General features: G+C 29.5%; 1 protein-coding gene across 1 annotated transcript in view; it reads right to left on the bottom strand.

Moving 5' to 3' along the window:
- The window catches only part of OTOGL (otogelin like), a 3,472,886-nt gene that overhangs the window by 402,902 nt on the left and 3,050,585 nt on the right, over positions 1-19,399 (bottom strand). The window lies entirely within an intron of this gene.

Raw genomic sequence — 19,399 nt, 5'->3', positions numbered from 1 at the left:
AAATTAATTTTTTAAGTAATTAATTCCTGTCAGTGTAATGAAATTGGTGGAGCTGAAGAAATCTGCTGCTATCCTGTGTTCATCCTTGGCCACGCCCCCTCATTAGTATATTTCTGACTGCAGTGTTACAAATATATGGTGTGGACCACTTGAGTTGAGAATATGTCGCTATATTGGGCATGTTCTCTGTTTGAACATTGTATATTATCTCACTAAATTCAAAGAAGCCACAATAGAAACAAATATTTATTAAAAATGGAGAATAGAAGGATGAAGAGAAAAATGAAGGAAAATGGTTGATGGTCATATAAAGTTATCTTTTCCTGTGTATGTAGAAGAGTTGACAGTAATAAGTACCAAACAATTGTGTTATAGCATATTTAAAGCCTACTTTGCTTCTCATATTTTCCAACCTTACAGTTATAATGCTGCAGATAAATCCTGTAATATCATAAGGAGTATGAGTTGCTATTTGACATATGACATATGTGGTACACTAGCGATGAAATATGCCAGTGGCACTAATAAATATATAGGAATTTCTAAGAAATATAGTCTTAAAACTATATAATACCAATGCCAAAAAAAAATTAGTAGCATTCATACCACTAAAATATGACTTTTTGAATTAAAAGCAAACTATAAGATTACTGATAAATGACAATACAAATGTAACGTTATATTCATTGTTATGGATACTTTCTTTTTTTTTTTCAATAATAATTCTTTATTTTTCTTTTTATTCTAAATGTTAATACAATACTACAACTTATTTACAATATATACATGAATGCTTCCAACAGTTACATAGAGTCATTATACATAACTATACACTTCTAAATAGATATTACAGAGAGAAAAAAAAAAAGACTAAAAATCTAGTATCAGTATAATACTTATCTATAGACAACTCGATAATTAGTCTGTACTTCCCGGAGAAAAGTGGAATGGAACCTTAAGCTAAGACAATGTTAAAGATTTGCTCCCATATTTTTGTATTATTTACACTTTTCTTATGATCACTAATTAATAATTTATGTGCTAAGATATGTTTTATCGCTACACTCTTGAAATTTTCCCATGAAGTCTGGGATGGGTTCAGCCAATTTGTAGCTATATATAGCTTCATTAACAAAAATATATTTACGAGTATGATCCTTTGGGATCTATCCAAATTAGTTGGTGGAATATGCAGAATCATAAACTCCCAAGAAAGTGTAGACTGTTGATATCCCATTTTTTGTAGTTGGAATTTCAAAGAATTCCAGAGTTTAAAAATACATTTACAACTCCAGAACATGTGTAAAAGGTCAGCCGTTTGATCTATACAATATGGGCATTTGGGTGAGTTTTTTGAGTTAAATTTATGTAAAGTGAGATGATAATACGCATTATTAAATATCATCAACTGAGTAAATAATAACTTTTGAAGGGACACTGATTTTAAGGTTAAGTTAATTGCTCTCACTATTTTACTATCCTCAATCGTTAACAATTTCTCCTTCCAGTATTTCGATAAAAGTATTTGGTTATTGTATTTCACCTCTTTCATCAAACTATATGACGCTGTTATATATTTACATTCCTGTGTTAAGGTTTGCCATAAGTTTAGGCAAATGTTTAAATCTTCTTCTTTCATTTTAAAATTCCTATTACTAAAATAGCTTATTGATAAGTCCTTTAACTGTCTTATTATAATTAAATACGAGTTAGGGAGATCCATCTCTCTTAGTATGTTATGTATTGAGATTCCTAGAAAGGGATATAAATCAAATATGGTTAAATTACTTATAAGTGGGAATTTCTTAAGGTCTATCAACTGATTACCAATTTTCAAATTCGGATTTTTGTGAAATGGTTGAAAAATCATCATATATTGTAAAAGATTTAGTGAGTTAAACAGACTTTGTACTGATATTATATATATTTTAATATGCTCCATCAATACATTACATTTTAAGGGTATCTTTGTTTAAAAAAGGTAATGCCTTACAATTAATACCCAGACCAGCAACATGTTTATGATTTAAAATCAACCACTTAGGAGCCCATTTCAAATTGATCTTATCAAAGTTAACTACTCTTAAAATTCTGTTAGCGTTTATTATTAAATAATATGTTTCAAAATTCGGTAGTTCCAATCGCCCCCTATTTTTCGGAGTCATCAGTTTGTCATAAGATATCCTAACTTTTCTAGGTTCCCATACAAATCTAGCTAATTCTGTATGAAGTTGTTTGAAGAATTTCCTAGAAATTTTAACTTGAGTAGCTCTAAAGGTATATAGTATTCTGGGGAGTATGTTCATTTTAATAATTGAGGTCTTTGCCATTATTGGTAGTTTCAAATTATCCCATCTTTTTAAATCAGATACTATCTGTTCCCAAATTAACTTAACATTATTTATGTAAAAGTCTCTATTATCTGTTGAGAAAACAACCCCTAAATATTTTATTTTTTCTTCAGATTTTACCTGCCCTACCAATGGTAAAAGCGAGAAGGGTGTAGGCATCTTTAATGGGAATACCTTGTTTTTTTTAAATTTATTTTGTAATTAGATATTTTTGCAAAGTCTTCCACAGCTTTTAATATTTTCTTAATATCTGAAACAGGTGTTGTGCAATAAATATTCAAATCGTCCGCAAAAGCCGCCATGGAAATCTTCGTACCATAAATTATTGGAGCATTGTGATAAATATTTTGTTTGATATGTAGAAATAATGGTTCCAAATATAAATTGAATAATATAGGAGATAATGGACACCCTTGGTGGGTACCATTCTTAATTTGAATTCTTTTTGAGAGATTCCTATTAATAACTAGATTTGCATAAGGATTATTATATAGTTTTTTTAAAGTTAAAATGAATTCTTGCGGTATATTAAAACATGCTAAAGTATCAAACAAACATTCTAAGTTCACTCTATCAAAAGCTTTTTGTGCGTCAATTATGAGTGCATATGCATTACAGTTCCTGTGAGTGGCATAAGAAATCAGTGTATGAAGTGATAACGTATTATCTGTAGTTTGTCTGCCATTTATAAAACCGGCTTGTTCATCTGATATTATCAGGTTAATTACCTTCTTCAATCTATTAGCCAAAATCGATGTCATAATTTTCATATCTATATTCAAAAGTGAAATAGGTCTATAATTATCCGGGTTATGTAAATCAGTATTCTCTTTCAGTATAAGAATAGTTTTCGAAGCATTAAAGTGCAGGTTAGTGATTTTATTGTTAGTTATATAGTTAAATACCTGTGGAAGTATTTTTCCCAATATATCACTAAAAGTTTTATAGAATTCTGTGGTCAATCCATCTGGTCCCGGAGCTTTATATGGCTTCAACTTTTTAATTGCATCAGTTATCTCCTCTGAAGAAATTGGTTTAATTAAGTTCATATGAAGCTCATCACCAATCTTCGGAAAGATCGTTTTCTGCAGAAAATCATTATTATTCTTATTTATATTAACTTCCTGTTGTTTACCATATACTTGTGAAAATATTAGTTCAAATACCCTCATGATATCTTCAGTATTGGTATATGTTTTATTATTAAAGTGTATTTCAGAGATTTGAGAAGGTATTTTCGATTGATTAATAATATGTGCTAGTGCTTTTGAGGGGGTCTGTATGTGATTGGCGTATTTTACGAGCATTTTCAGCTCATAAAATGATAATTTACTGTTTTGTAGTAAAAAAAGGTCCTTCTGACATTTTAATAACTCCGTTTCAGTTTGTTTACTATAATTCCCAATTAGATCCTGATCCAGTAATTTAATTTTAGTTTCCAATTCTTGTATGTCTCTCACTTGTAATTTCTTATAATAAGTAGCCTTTTGGAGAAACATTCCTCTAATTTGTGCTTTGGTAGTTGCCCATTCTATGTCAGACGGATGATGGTGTTCCAAAAGATTAGCTAGTAATTGATTAAAGAACTCCTGAGCTTCTTTTATTACCTCTTCTTTATGCAATAGATATGGATTTAATGTCTAATTATAGCCTCTAAAGCATATCTTATGACTAGTGTCCTTATTAAAAGTTAATGTGATCCTAGAATGATCCGACAAATGTCGAGCTTGTATGTATATATAAGGATCAAAAAACATTATTGCGTCTGAAATTAGAAAAAAGTCGATCCTGGACCACATTTTGTGACAACTTGAATAAAATGTAAAGTTATTAACGTTCATGTGATTCTTATTATATTTAAATGGATCATATAATTTAAAATCTGTTTTAAATTCCTGTAATGCTATCACTGCTTAGTTATTAAAGGACCTATGAGAGCTTGATTTATCTAATTTAGGGTCTTGGTATGTATTCCAGTCACGTCCTATTATTATATAGTAATTATTATATTGATTCAGGATAAAATAAAGTGATGTTATGAAAATTTGTTGATTGGTACATGGGGCATATATGTTAAGAAGTATCACCGGTTTATCGTAAAGTTTGGATACGAGAATCACATAGCACCATCTTCCCTCTTTGTCCATTTTAAAATCTAGGATTTTCTCTTGGTACTGACTTTTAATAATAATCGCCACCCCTGCACTATTAGTTGTCCCTTCCGAAGCTATCACCTCTCTAATCCATTTCTTATTTTTAAGGGCATTCCATTGATCATTAGCCAAATGGGTTTCTTGTAACAAAATAAAACATGCTTTTGATGGGAGGAGCAAATGAAAAAATAATTTCCTTTTTTTCAAGTTCTGGAAGCCTTTAACATTCCATGAGTCTATTATCCACATATTAAGATTTTTAAAACTTTAAAGTGTATTTTAAAATTGCAAAACGATACTAGATTCAGATGTATTAGCACATTATGTAATATCTGGAAGCAATCTTGACGTCCTATCCCTAACCAGTGCCTATCCACTATTCCCCTGGACCAGGACAAACATAGGTTTTTTACACTGTATAAACTTCTACTGGTACACATTATTACTAAATATTTGTTCTTTATCTTACAAAATAACACACTAAAAACATGCAAAAAACCTATAATAACTACATCTAACTCTACAAAACCTAACCAAAACATTCCCTACTAAACACCGGTATCTATCTACAGCTCTTGATCACATTATTTAAGTTAACACAAATGATATTCCTTACATGCAAAATTACTATTCTACCTCTCTAATAGTTCACATATATTATTAGTTCTATAATTTGGTTATATTATCCTAGAATATCTAATTATCTTATTTAAATCTAACCTAAGCAGATAAATGACAGTTCTCCTATTAAACAGTAATGTTATTAACTTCAAGATAATACACTATATGTTTAATTTATATTTAAAGCATTAAATTTGACATTGTTTATCTAATCTAATTTATTTAATATTGTGATGACAGCAGCATTGGTGAATACAAATAACATTAACTATTGTTAGCAGATACTATATTTAAATATATACACACTATCTAAATAGCGCAATTCACAAAACATTCAGAACCACATCAGAAAAATAAGCTTCCATTTCCCTAGGAATACCAGGATATATTGTGTGCTTTTAATTTACTTACTATCCCCATATTAAAACCCCTTTGTATCTAAATATTTACAGTATTAAAACACAATCTAAAAGCAGGAGAATAAATATTGAAGTACAGTACAATATTATTGGCACATCCACATTCAGGCAAACTACCTAGAAAAGTAATATAACTATGATAACTTTATGTTACTTCTACCATGTTAGTTAAATGACACATTTTAACCACTACCTTAATATTCAGTTTAAATCCTACCTGAATGAATTCACATTCCCTTTTACAGAAATAAAAGTTGAAACACACATTAAAAGTCCACAAAGCCTCGTTTTTCATTCCCAGTAGGTTCCCCTGCTTCCACAAAGCTCTATCTACTTCCTGGTCATGAAATCCTGTTTTCGAACTTGCGAAGGGGGAACCATCTCTCGGACGGACTTCCAGATGTGCCACGACGAAAACAGACCCTCAGCAGCATCTAAAGGACTTCCTGTTGCCTCACAAGGGATCACAGTTCATAGAAGCTGTACAAGTTCGTGGAATCTTCGTAAACAAGCTGGACCTGCAAAAAAAAACTAGTTAATTATTAACCAAGGGGCCTGGTGAAGAAGAAAGAACAAACAAAGGATTTTGGAGCCTCGATGTATAGTAGGCATGGAATCCCAGTATCCACGTTGCTGTAAACAGACTGAATGTTCCAGTTAAGCTTCCAAAGTTGGGAGGGATTTGAAAATCTTCAAAAAGGTAAGTTTTGCTTCTTTTTTTGTAGAAATGGAATATTTGGATCCATCAACTGTAAAAATTAATGTATTAGGGTATTTCATTTGGAATTTAATATTTTTTTCAATAAGGAACTTGCAGTATGGAACTAATGCTTGTCTGGCTTGTCTTATTTGCAATGGTAAATCCTGACCCATAGAAACTCTATTATTTTGCCACATAACATAACCTCCATTCTTTTTAACAGTTAGAATTATTTTATTTACATCCTGGTAATTAAGAATTTTGACATAAACCAGTCTGGGAATATTTGAGGCTTGTGTTTCCCTAAGAGCTCTATGGGCTCTTTCTATAACAATTTGCTTAGCCATATCAGAGTCTTTGAACAATATTTCCAGTATTTGTATAATGGTAGACATTAGGTCATTATATTGAATAGTTTCAGGAATTCCTCTTATAATTATGTTGTTCCTTCTGGATCTTGCCTCCAAGTCCAAAATCTTGTTTTGCATAGATTGAATGTCCAGGTCATGAATATCTGTTTTTTTTTGTAAGCAATGTTATTCTGTCCTCATTTTTGGATATCCTGGCTTCTGATTTATCTATCCTTTCAAGAATTTGACTGCATGTGGCACCAAAAGAAAGTACCTGGTTTGAAAGTTCTTTTAAAGCTTCTTGTATGGGCAACAAAGCAGTTTTGATGTCTTCCATGTTAGCCAGTTGATCCGGTTTATTTGTCATTCCAGCTTTCAAAAGTTCCTGTTGTTTTACAGTTTTCTGTCTTTTGATTGTTGAATCTTTTTCCAGTGACTGCAGTGCTGATAATTTGGTTTTAGTTGTTGTTTCCATGCTTTTTTCCTCTTTTGACATCATGAAACAGAAATCAGACAGATCTTTTGTTTAATACTCTTTTCAGAGTCAGGCAGACAATCAGCTTTAATCCTGTGAATTTAATCAGTTTCCTTCTGTTCTTTTACCTCTCAGGCAATGTTTAATTGTAGTAGAATAGTTATATCCAACGATTAATACAAAAAATCTTGTAGTATTATCTCAGGGTTGATTTTAATTCCAAGTATCTGGAGAGCTGTAGATGTACAGTGTCTACAGAATGGCGGCCATCTTTGTCTCCGTTACGGATACTTTCTGATTTAATCAACTTGTGGCATGGTTAACTGATGCATATAATGCTTAACATTTTTTTTTATGTATGTATGCATATATGTGTGTATGTATGTATGTGTGTGTATATATATATATATATATATATATATATATATATGTGTGTGTGTGTGTGTGTGTGTATGTATATGTATGTATATGTATATATATATGTATGTATATATATATATATATATATATATATATATATATATATATATATAGGTAGACCATTACAATAAATTTGATACCTATGAATGCCACTCACACTATAAGGGAGATAGACAGCAAGCATATTATTTTTAAGATGCATAACCGTTATTGCTACACAAAAGATATATTAAAATAATAGATTTTCCTTTACAATTTAAACAAAACCAAATAGTTAAGTATTAAATCTATGTATAGTTGTGTTGCCTTAGTGTTTTATAAAATATTAAAAATAGATAAAGACTGTATTTAAGTAATCTGTAAAGACAGATACATGTATACTTAAAAGATATATAAGATACTTTTCATTATAAAACTACCATATGGAGGGGCCGGGGGAGGATGCTGAAATGCAGACTTACAGAGATCGCTTGAATGATTAGATCATTCAAGGATGAGATGTTTTTTCTCATGGAGGGGTTTGGTGGTTGTTTATCTTATATTATTCTCAGTTATGATTTTGTAATTTACTTTTATTGGGTGTCTATAATCTATTGTAATACTGTTGGAAGAAGAAAGAACAAGTCATTCTCTTCGTGTACACACATCTACACATTGTTATGAATATATGAATATGGATAAAAGCAAAGCTAATATAAATCCAATTGCAAAATGTATATCTCTTAATGTAAATGGTTTAAATAATAGCTGCAAAAGGGGAAGTCTTTATAGATATTTAAAGCTATGTGAACCACAACTAGTATTTTTACAGGAAACACACCTTACACAGGAAGACATAAATAAAATAAACAATAAAAATTATACAATACTAGTAAGTTCCACCTATAATCAGAAGCGAAGGGGAGTAGCAATTTTGTGGAAAAACACTACTTTAATGCCTAAAATCATAAACACGTTCCATGACAACTCAGGAATGTTTTGTCTAGTGACAATATCTATCAATGAAATGATATATACATTAGTGAATATTTATTGGATACCAGGACTAGGTGTTAGAGTGGCCAAACAACACTTAGAAGACATTGTACAATATACCAAAGGCAATTTAATCATAGCTGGTGATTTCAATTGCATTATAAAAGAAACTGACACAAATACTAAAACTACACGTAAGAGATCACCTTTAACAAAGTTGTTATCTGAGTTTGTTGAAACTTTTAATATAGTTGAGATAAATGTGTATGCTATCCCAGATTCACTATTCTTTACACATTTTTCCCATAGACATAATACATACTCTAGAATAGATAGAGTGTACATAACAAAGGATTTAACCTCTGAATTAAATAAAGTCAAGACAATTTCATGTCCATTTTCGGACCATAACACCATAACGTTTGAGATAGACTTATGTTTCAAGAGAAGGATATCAGTAACAAGAATACCATCTTACATAACAAATCTCAAAGATTTTAAGGAATTTTATATTAAAGAGACACAAACATTCCTAGATATCAATCTTACAAAAGATGTATCTGAAATATATATATGGGATGCATTGAAAGCATACCTATATGGAAGAGCGGTGGGATGGTATAAAAATAAACAAAAACAGTGGAATAAGGAATTAATGGAATTACAGTCAAAAGTAGATAATTTAAAGCTTGATATTCAAAATGGAAACACCAACTTAATAAAAGAACTAGAAGATACTAATAAAACATACTCAGAGACGCTACATCACAAAACAATGATCAACTTAGAAAAAATTAAACTATGTTACTATTCAATGAACCCTAAAAACCAATAAAGAATAGCAAATAGGACTAAAAAGATTATTAAAACAAATCAAATCAAGGAAATACATAATATAGAAACCAAAAAGAAAGTATCTGATTTAGAAGGAACAATAGAAGCTTTTAGGCTATTTTTTCATAAACTTAATAATCAAAATGAGAAAACAGAAACACATTCAGCATTGAAAGCTTTTCTCAAAAACAATGTTAAAGTTAGGTTATTAGAGGAGCAGGTACAACTAATAGATAAACAAATAACAATGACAGAACTTAAAGCTGAAGTAAATAAGCTAAAATTAAACAAAGCTCCAGGTATAGATAATATCACCCCAGAAATGTTTAAATTACTATCAAATGAGGCTTTGCTGTTGTTATTGAATGTCTTTACATCAGTTAAAAATGGTAAAGACATTCCTCCTTCTTGGAAGTAAGTAATATCACCAATTCTGAAACAAAATAAAGATCCCAGTGAATGTTCATCATACAGACCCATTTCACTTCTTAATATAGATTATAAAATTTTTATGGCAATACATGCTGCTCGAATAAAACAATTACTACCACTTTTGATAGAGGAGGATCAAACAGGTTTTATAAAAGATAGGAACACTTATGACAACATTAAAAGAATTCTTTCCTTAATTGATTATATAAATGTCACAAAAAACAAAATGAATGTTATTAGCTTAGACATAAATAGCGCATTTGATTCAGTGAACTGGGATTATCTGTGGTTAGTTTTAGAAGAATATGGCTTCTCAAACAACTTCACTTTGTTAATAAAATCATTATATGAAAAATCATTGGCTTATATAAAACTGGGATCTTGTCTGTCTAAATCTATTAAAATAACTAAGGGCACAAAACAAGACTGCCCTCTTTCTCCGTTATTGTTTGCGCTAGTCATTGAACCCTTAGCAAATAATATACGTATGGATAAAAATATTGAAGGAATACAACTAGACAACAGCCTAGAGCTTAAAATTCAACTTTTTGCTGATGATATTTTAATTACCTTAAAAATAATAATAGCAGTTTAAAAGCATTATGGGACTCAATTCAAAACTTTCAAAACTTTTCAAGTCTTAAATTTAATGAGGACAAAACAAATGTATTGCTTATAAATACTAATAAAAAAGATCTAAATAGAAAATACCATAAATATATCTCTACTGATAATATAATTAAATACTTGGGAATTATAATACCTAACAACCTACATACTACAATTGAAACAAATTATAAAGAGACCTTAAATAATATTAAAAATCTAATACAAAGATGGAATAAATTCTTCTTTTCAATGGAAGAAAGGCTTTATATAATTAAAATGATCATATTTCCAAAAATTCTTTATGTCATACAAGCTTGTTCTTTGCCACCAGCTAAATTGCACCTAAAACAATTAAATGATTTAACGGTAAGATTCCTATGGTATCCAAAAAAAACAAGGATAGCTATGAAGTATCATCTAGATGATTAGGATATAGGTGGCATAGGTTTACCAGACATAGAAATATATTTGCATTCATCCATTATTAAAACAATATCATTATGGCTAAATACAAAATATACATCAAAATGGAAGCTAGTTCATGAGAGAATCTGGTTAAAATCAGGATTTGTAGTAGCAAAAAAGTATACAGATTTCATACCAAACAATTTTCTATGGCTGATGAAGGAATATATGATGATACATAAGAATAAAAATATAAGTTCCAAATACATTACTTATATGTTAAAAATGTTCCAAAATCTTATTAATAGCAATCCTGATATTAAAGCATGGTCATTTCTTTTATATCCAGTAGCGTACACACAAGGTAATATAATATTTAATATGGAAGTAGTCAACATGCTTAAAGAAAAGGGATTAATATATTGGCATCAATTGCTAAACTCTGGAAAACCTCTGACAATAGACCAGATTAAACAGAAATTAAATATGGAAGACAGTTCGTGGTTACATGTACAAGAATTAAGACAGTATATATTAAGCAAACAAGAAACAATGCAACCATCAATAAGACAAAATGTTCCTAACTTTATAGAACATATAATATTACTAACGAATCAACCCATTACTGGAAAGGGATACTTATCATCTATTTATAAAACAAACAAAAAAATAAAAATGCATAATAATGACAAAATATGGAATTGTTATACATCAGTTAATGGACATGTGCCAAATGACAGAGATAAAAAACTAATTCTTCTCTCTCCAAAGCAGACATCACTTTCATTACATTGGAGACTTTTTACATGGCAATTCATACACAGATCTTATGTAACCCCTCATAAAATGGAACTTATGTTTAAGAAAAATATTGGCTGCTGGAGATGTGATTTATCAATAAAAGCAGACTGGCAACATATGTTCTATGAATGCCATTTGATTAAACCATATTGGGATAAAATAAATTATTTTCTGCAAATGGTATTCAATGATAAATTCCAGATTTCCAAATCTATTATTTTGTTTAATGCACCTGTACCTGACTGTGTGCCAAGAACAAAATATGTAATCTTATGGACTCTCCTAGCTATTGCAAGGAAGAACATTACATCAAACTGGAAATCCAAAGCTTCTCCAACTTTTAAGTAATTCATGAATATGGTGTCAGCAGTATCGCAATTGGAAATGAACACTATTAAAGGAAGAACTGAAAGAACTACATCATTATATGTAGCATGGCAAAAAGTAACTGAAATATTGGAAAATAATGACTGCAGCAGATTATAATCAGGAAACAATTATATAGAAAGTCAATTATATGTCAACAATAGACACCCTTGTAAATACTTTATTTTGGTTTTAATGTTTGATATCTGTTTAGAGGTTTTAGCCTACCTTTTTAAATAATTTGTAAATACTTCATTGTCATAAATAACCTGTATTCATGTTTTCTTGTTTTTGGAAATGAATAAAAATATTTAAAAAAAAATAGAAACGTGTAAATAGGAAAAAACAGTATTAAACATAAATATAAACCAACAAAAACAACTATTTACAAGAGTGTCTACTTAATAATTTTTTTAAAAGGTTATCAATGATTAACAATTTTTATCTCAGTTTCAACAGAGTTTTAGCAGTTCTTTAAATTTTATCCACATATTGATGAAGGAAGAGATTTTGATGGATCTTGTTCTGATGGTAATTTGTTCCAGATGGCATACTTTTGTTGAAAGATGTGTAAATACCTTGAGAGAGGGAGTAGTTTCACTTTTCCAATTTATAGTTACTACTATCCTTGCAATTGATAAGACAGGCCATAAAAGTAGATATTTTAGTATTTTAACACAAAGAGGTATAGGAGTATTAAATAAATTTAATGACTTAGTTAAAGAAAATATGTCACTAAATAAAGCCTCTAAAAAGATAAATGTTATTCCAATATTGTTTGATTAAAACACAATAAAAAACATATATTGCCAAACTGCTTTAACCTCCACCTTACATCTCCAACAAACAACCTTTTTTTCTTATACATTAATTCAATTCTGTGAGGACTAAAAAAGATCTATGCATAAATTTCCTAGAAAAAAATTCTTAATTTACAGGAAGACTTTGTCTGTTTTTAAGATAATAAAATTATTTTCTTGTCCTCTTCATTTGGAGGTTCTTTATTAATAAGCTTAAAATTATCCAAATAATTTTCATTATAGCTTTTTCATTTCTTTTTTGGTCACATTATATAGTCTGGATAAAAGACTCTTGTCAATTATGTTTTCTTGATTCATAAACATATGAAATTCAATTAATTTACAAACAGAATTTCTTATCTTTGGTTGCATTGTTTTAGTTTCACTTTCCACAAAAATATCTAGTGTTTTGTATATCTAACCACGTCATTACCCAGGTCATATTTATTTATTATATAATCAACTGAATGCAGTTTTTCATTTGTCAGCAATTGAAACCAGTATATCAAATTCTTCTCTTTGAATGTAATCATTGTCAGAAGCTTTGAAGTAGAAATACTATTTTGAGTATACGCTACAGGAAAGTGAAAAATATCATGCTTTATAAGTTGGATTTCTATAAATAAAATTTCTAAGAGTACTTAATACTGTAGAATAATATAAGAATTTACTATTTGATGGCTTCCATCTGTAAAATAATCTTTTAACAACCAAAGAAAAAAGTTATTTGAAATTAAATGGTGGTTAGGATGTAATGAATGATTAGATTTTAACCAAAGAATTCCTTGAAATTCCTTCCATTTAGCAGTCTAATAGGTATTTCTCCACAGAGATATCATTTTAGCAATGGATCAATTAAACAATTTAATCACCAACCAAAATGGCTAGTGAAATAAATCCCATAGCCAAAAAATAAATAAAATGCAACCAAAATAGTGAAACCCCCTTCAGATTCAGAAGTCTGTTTGAAAACAGAAGTTTATTTGAAAACAGCAATAAAATAGTGCATGTATAAAATACTAAATGACATAAAAATGACATAAAAAATGTCATATATAATACAAAAATGCTATAAACAGTGCTGCCATCTCATGGCTTAAGCATACAATTATACCTATAATTAAGCAGCTCTCATCTTTAGAATTGGGAGAATTGAAACATGTTTGTTTAGATCCGGGGTCTACTGGCCTCTAAAACCAACTGCCAAAATAACTCCCTAACCTCAATCCTGTTTTCCCAAGGACCTCGGGGTCCTGAGCCACTTTTTCTAAAACAAAGAAACCCCACCTACCATTCGTACAACTGAGAGAATGTTTGTACAGGGCATTTTTAGTATCCTGGTTCTTAATCTCATTAAGGTGTTCGTATATCCTTCTTTTTAACTTCCGAATAGTTTTACCTATGTAAAATGCCCCACAGTATCTGTAGGGAGTTATTTTGGCAGTTGGTTTTAGAGGCCAGTAGACCCCCAGGTCTAAATGAACATATTTCCATTGTCCCAATTCTAAAGATGAGAACTGCTAAATTATAGGCATTATGGTATGCTTATGCCATGAAATGGCAGCACTGTTTATAGCATTTTTGTGTTATATATGACACAATTTTTATGTCATTTAGTATTTTATACATGCACTGTTTTATTGCTTTTTTTAAAGAAACTTCTGAATCTGAAAGCGGTTTCACTATTTTAGGTGTATTTTACTTGTTATTTTTTGGCTATGGGATTTATTTCACTAGCCATTTTGGTTGATGAATAAATTGTTTAATTGATTAATAAACTGAATTATTGGAAGGGGTTTTATGGTAAAAAGAGGAAGGTTAAGCATCATGTTTGTATCATCTGAAGAAGTCCTTGGGGATGAAAATGCTTGGCTATTGTTAATGCATTTATGGTCATTAAACAGCTCTCTGCCTGATCTACAGTGTTGTGGATTTGTTGGACCTTCTGGTGTATGGTGCCTTGGACATGTTTGGTGTATAGTGTTTTTGGGTACCTTGCCTCCTTGTGGTTGCTTAATGAGTTGAATTATTTTATACAACATTAATATTATCGGTTATAATTATCCCTGAGTATTTTATTTTTTCTCTTGGACTAAATACTTAATTAATCTATTGCTTATATTATCAATATCAGTATTTATGTGTAATATTTTTGTTTTGTTATCATTAAAAGAGTCTGGATTTTTTTCTGAAATAGTTCTATTGTCTCAAATACAGCAGAAAGTGAATTATTATTGCCATTTAAGATTAAACAAATATCACCAAATAACTGGATTTTAGATATCACATTTTCATTCATGTTTATACATTTAATGTTTGGATTTGATATTAAAAAGTTAGCAAATGGTGTCATAACTACAGTAAAAAGTAAAGCTGATAGAGGACACCCTTGTTTGATTGCTTTGGAAATTTAGACTGATTCTGAAATGTACCTATCTTAACATAAGCATAACCACTATCCTAAAGAAGATTACTAAGATGTGTAAAATTATTAGAAAAAGTACATTCCTTTAATACTAATAAAAGATAATTCCAATTACCAGAATCAAAAGCACTATTTATATCTAAGCTGATTAATGTTAGATTATCTTTTGTTTTATTTACATAATCAATTATTGTTATTATTCTTTGAATATTATCATATGCATTTCTATTTAATATAAAACCAGTTTGGTCCTCATTTATCAGGGAAATTAGATATTGCCTTAAACTGTTAGCATGATTTACCAGGAATATTTTATAATCTACGTTTAAAAGAGAGCTTGGTCTATAAGAAGACCATGCAGAAGAGTCTTTATCAACTTTTAAGATTGGAGAAATAAGGGTATATTTCCAGGATGGAGGATCTGTTATTAATTATTTTACTAAATAAAAAGTCCTAACTAATATATTTGTGGCTTCTTCGGGCATTAGTTTATAAATTCAGGGATAATAACATCATTACAAGGAGCTTTATTAGATTTTAGTTTATTAATTTGAGTTTGTAGTTCAGACATTGAAATAGGTTTATATATTGCTTTCATTTGGACATCAGATAGCTTATTTTTGTATGATTTCTTAGAAAAGGCTTAATTGACTTTTTAGAATCTCTTAATGTTTTGTATTGATGTATTCTTTTAAAATGATTTCTGAATTCTTTTAATGTATATTCTACTTCTGTAACCTTTTTCTTTCTCTTGGGTGAATAAAGCTCTTTAATATGATTAAATCTACTAAAAATGCTTTCTAATGGCTAACCTATGCATAGATTTTGGGTTAATGGAAAATTATTTATTTTAAGCTTTTTATGGTATGTAATTTCTAAATATTTGTTATTTAAGTTGTTAATTTCTTCTATCTTGCTAGTATTGTCTTTCTGGTTGTCTAATTTTAATCTATCAAATTTTCCCTGTATCTCATATAATTCTTTATTCCATTATTTTTTATTTAAATACCAGTTAGTAATTTTACCAAATAGGTAAGGTTTTAGTCCATCCCATATATAAAACTCCAAAATTTCTTTTGTATAATTGAGTTTAATAAAATACTGAATTTTGTTTATATAGAAATCTTTAAATTAGATGAGGTGAGTTATATAAGCTGATATTCTTTTAATATGAATATTATTAGTTTTTAACATCAGTTCAAAAATTACAACATTATGATTAAAAAGTGGACAAGAAACTACTTTAATATTACTTAAAGTATTTATCAGCTCATTTGAAATATATACTCTATCAGTTCTAGAGTGTCTATTATGCCTATGTGAATAATGACTAAAAAATGATTCTGAGCCAGAGAATTCATTTATATCTCTAAAATGTACTAAGTCAGTATAGTCTATTAACATCTTAGCAGAAGTAGCATTAGTATCTGTATGCATCAGAATACAATTGAAATCTCTTGCTAAGATAACATTTCCTTTTGATATATGAACAATCTGACCTAGATGTTGTTTTACAGTTTTAGTTCCTATACCTGGTATCCAGTAAATATTAATTAAGGTGTATAGTTTTCTGTTGAATTCTACAGTAAATGAATAAACATACCCCTAGCATCCTTAATATGTATCAATAATTTTAGGTTGAGTTAGTGAATTTATATAGCTAACCCTCTTTCTTTGAGTATAATGTGAACTAGTTAGCAAAGAATAATATCTGGTAATAAGGCTGTCTCTATCTTCCAATAATAAAAGTGTCTCTTGAAATAATATGACTTGAGAGTTGAATAATTTTAAATATTTGTACAAACTTCCCCTCTTGCAACCATTAATATTAATAGAAATGTATTTAAGGTATGACATGTAACATATATAAATAAATAAATGATATTTCAATAAATTATAAATAGTAATAAATGATAAAAACAGATCCTCTGTCTTGAACTGCTTTTTGATTGTCACACGACCAAAAATGTTTTAGAGATTAACCATAAATCTATCAGTAATTATTGTAGACACACAAAAAAGTAAGAAATGTTGATATTAAGTAAACATATGCTTTTAAACCCCTGCTTTCCCCTCATGGAGTATAATACCCCTAGCTTGAACAGCTTAACTATTCAAGCATTCCCTCCCATCAACTAGCATAAGACCAATTCTACTCTAATGCTTCTTAAAATAAGATAATTATTATCAAGTATATGTATATATATATATATATATATATATATATATATATATATATATATATATATATATATAAAATATATATATATATATATAAAATATATATATATATATATATATATATATATGTGTGTGTGCGTGTGTGTGTGTGTGTGTAAAACAATTTGGAACCCAGAAGAGCTTATAAAAAAAACTCTGTATTAATTTTATCTGTTTATAATATTGATCATGAGAAGAAAAAAACAGCATCAACATATATCTAGTTCTAATATAATGTATATAAAATATACTAGCTTCTTTAAAAATACAAACTAATCACTTGCTTCATATAATCATTTCTGGCCATTCATGGGGTGATAATAATAACATCTATTAAGTGACTTACAAAAAATTGAACATTGTTTAGTCATTTTACATCTTCAATAAAATGCACCTATAGTATGGCATTGTCACTCAAAACTAACTTAATATGGAAGCTACATTTTTATTTATTATTATTTTATATGATATGATTAAGAAGTTTTAAACACATATAAAGCATAAATGTGCTTGTAACTATTAGTTTCAATGTAGATTCATAGCCACAGGCATCTAAAACATCCACATTTCCTATGTCCTTTATGTTGTGAATAAAAAAAGAAGCAGAATATACACACTCATGTGAATACACTTGTAAAATCCAAATAATTAATTTGTAGTTTCAAGGTTTTTCCCATCTGCAAATAGAAAACAAAACAAGACAAAAGTTGTATATTTGAAACAAATCCCACATAACTCCTGGTTTTCTAGTACCCACGTACCAAACCAGCTCTCTCTCACTTCCTTCCCTCTTTTTTCCATCTTGTTGTCTCATTCATATATACTATTACTATAAGAGAAATATAATGTTAAACATCTTTAAAGATGCTTTTATACATCTATTTATCATTGGGAAAAGAGCTATCCACTCATCAAGTAAAGAAGAATGCTTTGTTAATTAGAGGACGTTCAATCACACAGTTAGTAAAATTAAAAAACATCTAAACATCTAAAGATATCAAATATTGTTAAAACTTTGTTTCCCAATTTGAAAAATAAATGTTTATATTAAAATAATGCTCAAGCTTTCTCCTACTTATTCTCTAATGTTCTTTTTGTGTGAATGTTCACAGAAAGATTACTCATTCAGTAAATGCATATTCATTATGTCTGCCCTATCACCCAATAAAAACGTAAATCTTTAAGTACGCTATGGATTTTAAACTTTTGGAATAAGCATCTGTTACTTTTTACAAAAGCAACTTTTCAAGTAAGTTGTGGACTTTATACATTTTGAACAAACTACTGTTGTTTTGTCTCTACTCTTGGTTCCAGTTACTTTTTTTGTTTTGCCAGTTTTTCCTTATTAGTAATGGACTTGTCACTGCACTGAAACTGTTGGTTTACTCTTTTTACTTTTATTATCCAATAAACTCATTGAAACTATGCAACAATCAAATTAATCGACTGTGAATGATTCTAGTTCACTTCTGGGTGGGAAATATGAATAAGCTTCAGCTATTGGGGCTTTAAAAAGAAATCAGGTTTTTTACACTGAAGAGGAAAGATCGAGCAGAAAAAAAAAGAAACAAAATTTTCCTCACAGCAATCAACCTAACACTCAACATACAACTGACAAGTTCTCTCTCTGCTCTAGCCCCAACCACAACACACAACAGCCAGAAACGCTAGACCAGAAGACAGAAATCAGTGTAACAAAAGTGATTCAATCACCATATCTCATTCCCAAAGTGAATCGTAATATCCACATTCAAAAAATAAAAAGCCTTCCACATGCACATCTCACAACAAAGAGTGACCTGATAGCTTAACATCAACTTTTATTCACTTACCAATAATCTCTGTGCATCAAACAACCATATCGCACCCACACCATCCACTTGCATTATCTGAAGACCCACACAAATGCTGCTATGTCTCACTACAAAACAAGATCACATCTATAAGAGCATACTCCCCCATCTACTTCATCAAAGGGAACCCACAACATCACGGTTCTGCACAGAGTAAGCCTTCAAACCAATTTGAGTCATAGGTTCATAG

This window comes from Protopterus annectens, chromosome 11.part0, assembly GCF_019279795.1.
Source record: "Protopterus annectens isolate FY-2018-M chromosome 11.part0, PAN1.0, whole genome shotgun sequence".
NCBI classification, from domain to species: Eukaryota; Metazoa; Chordata; order Ceratodontiformes; family Protopteridae; genus Protopterus; species Protopterus annectens.
This window is presented reverse-complemented; position numbering and strand designations above follow the sequence as displayed.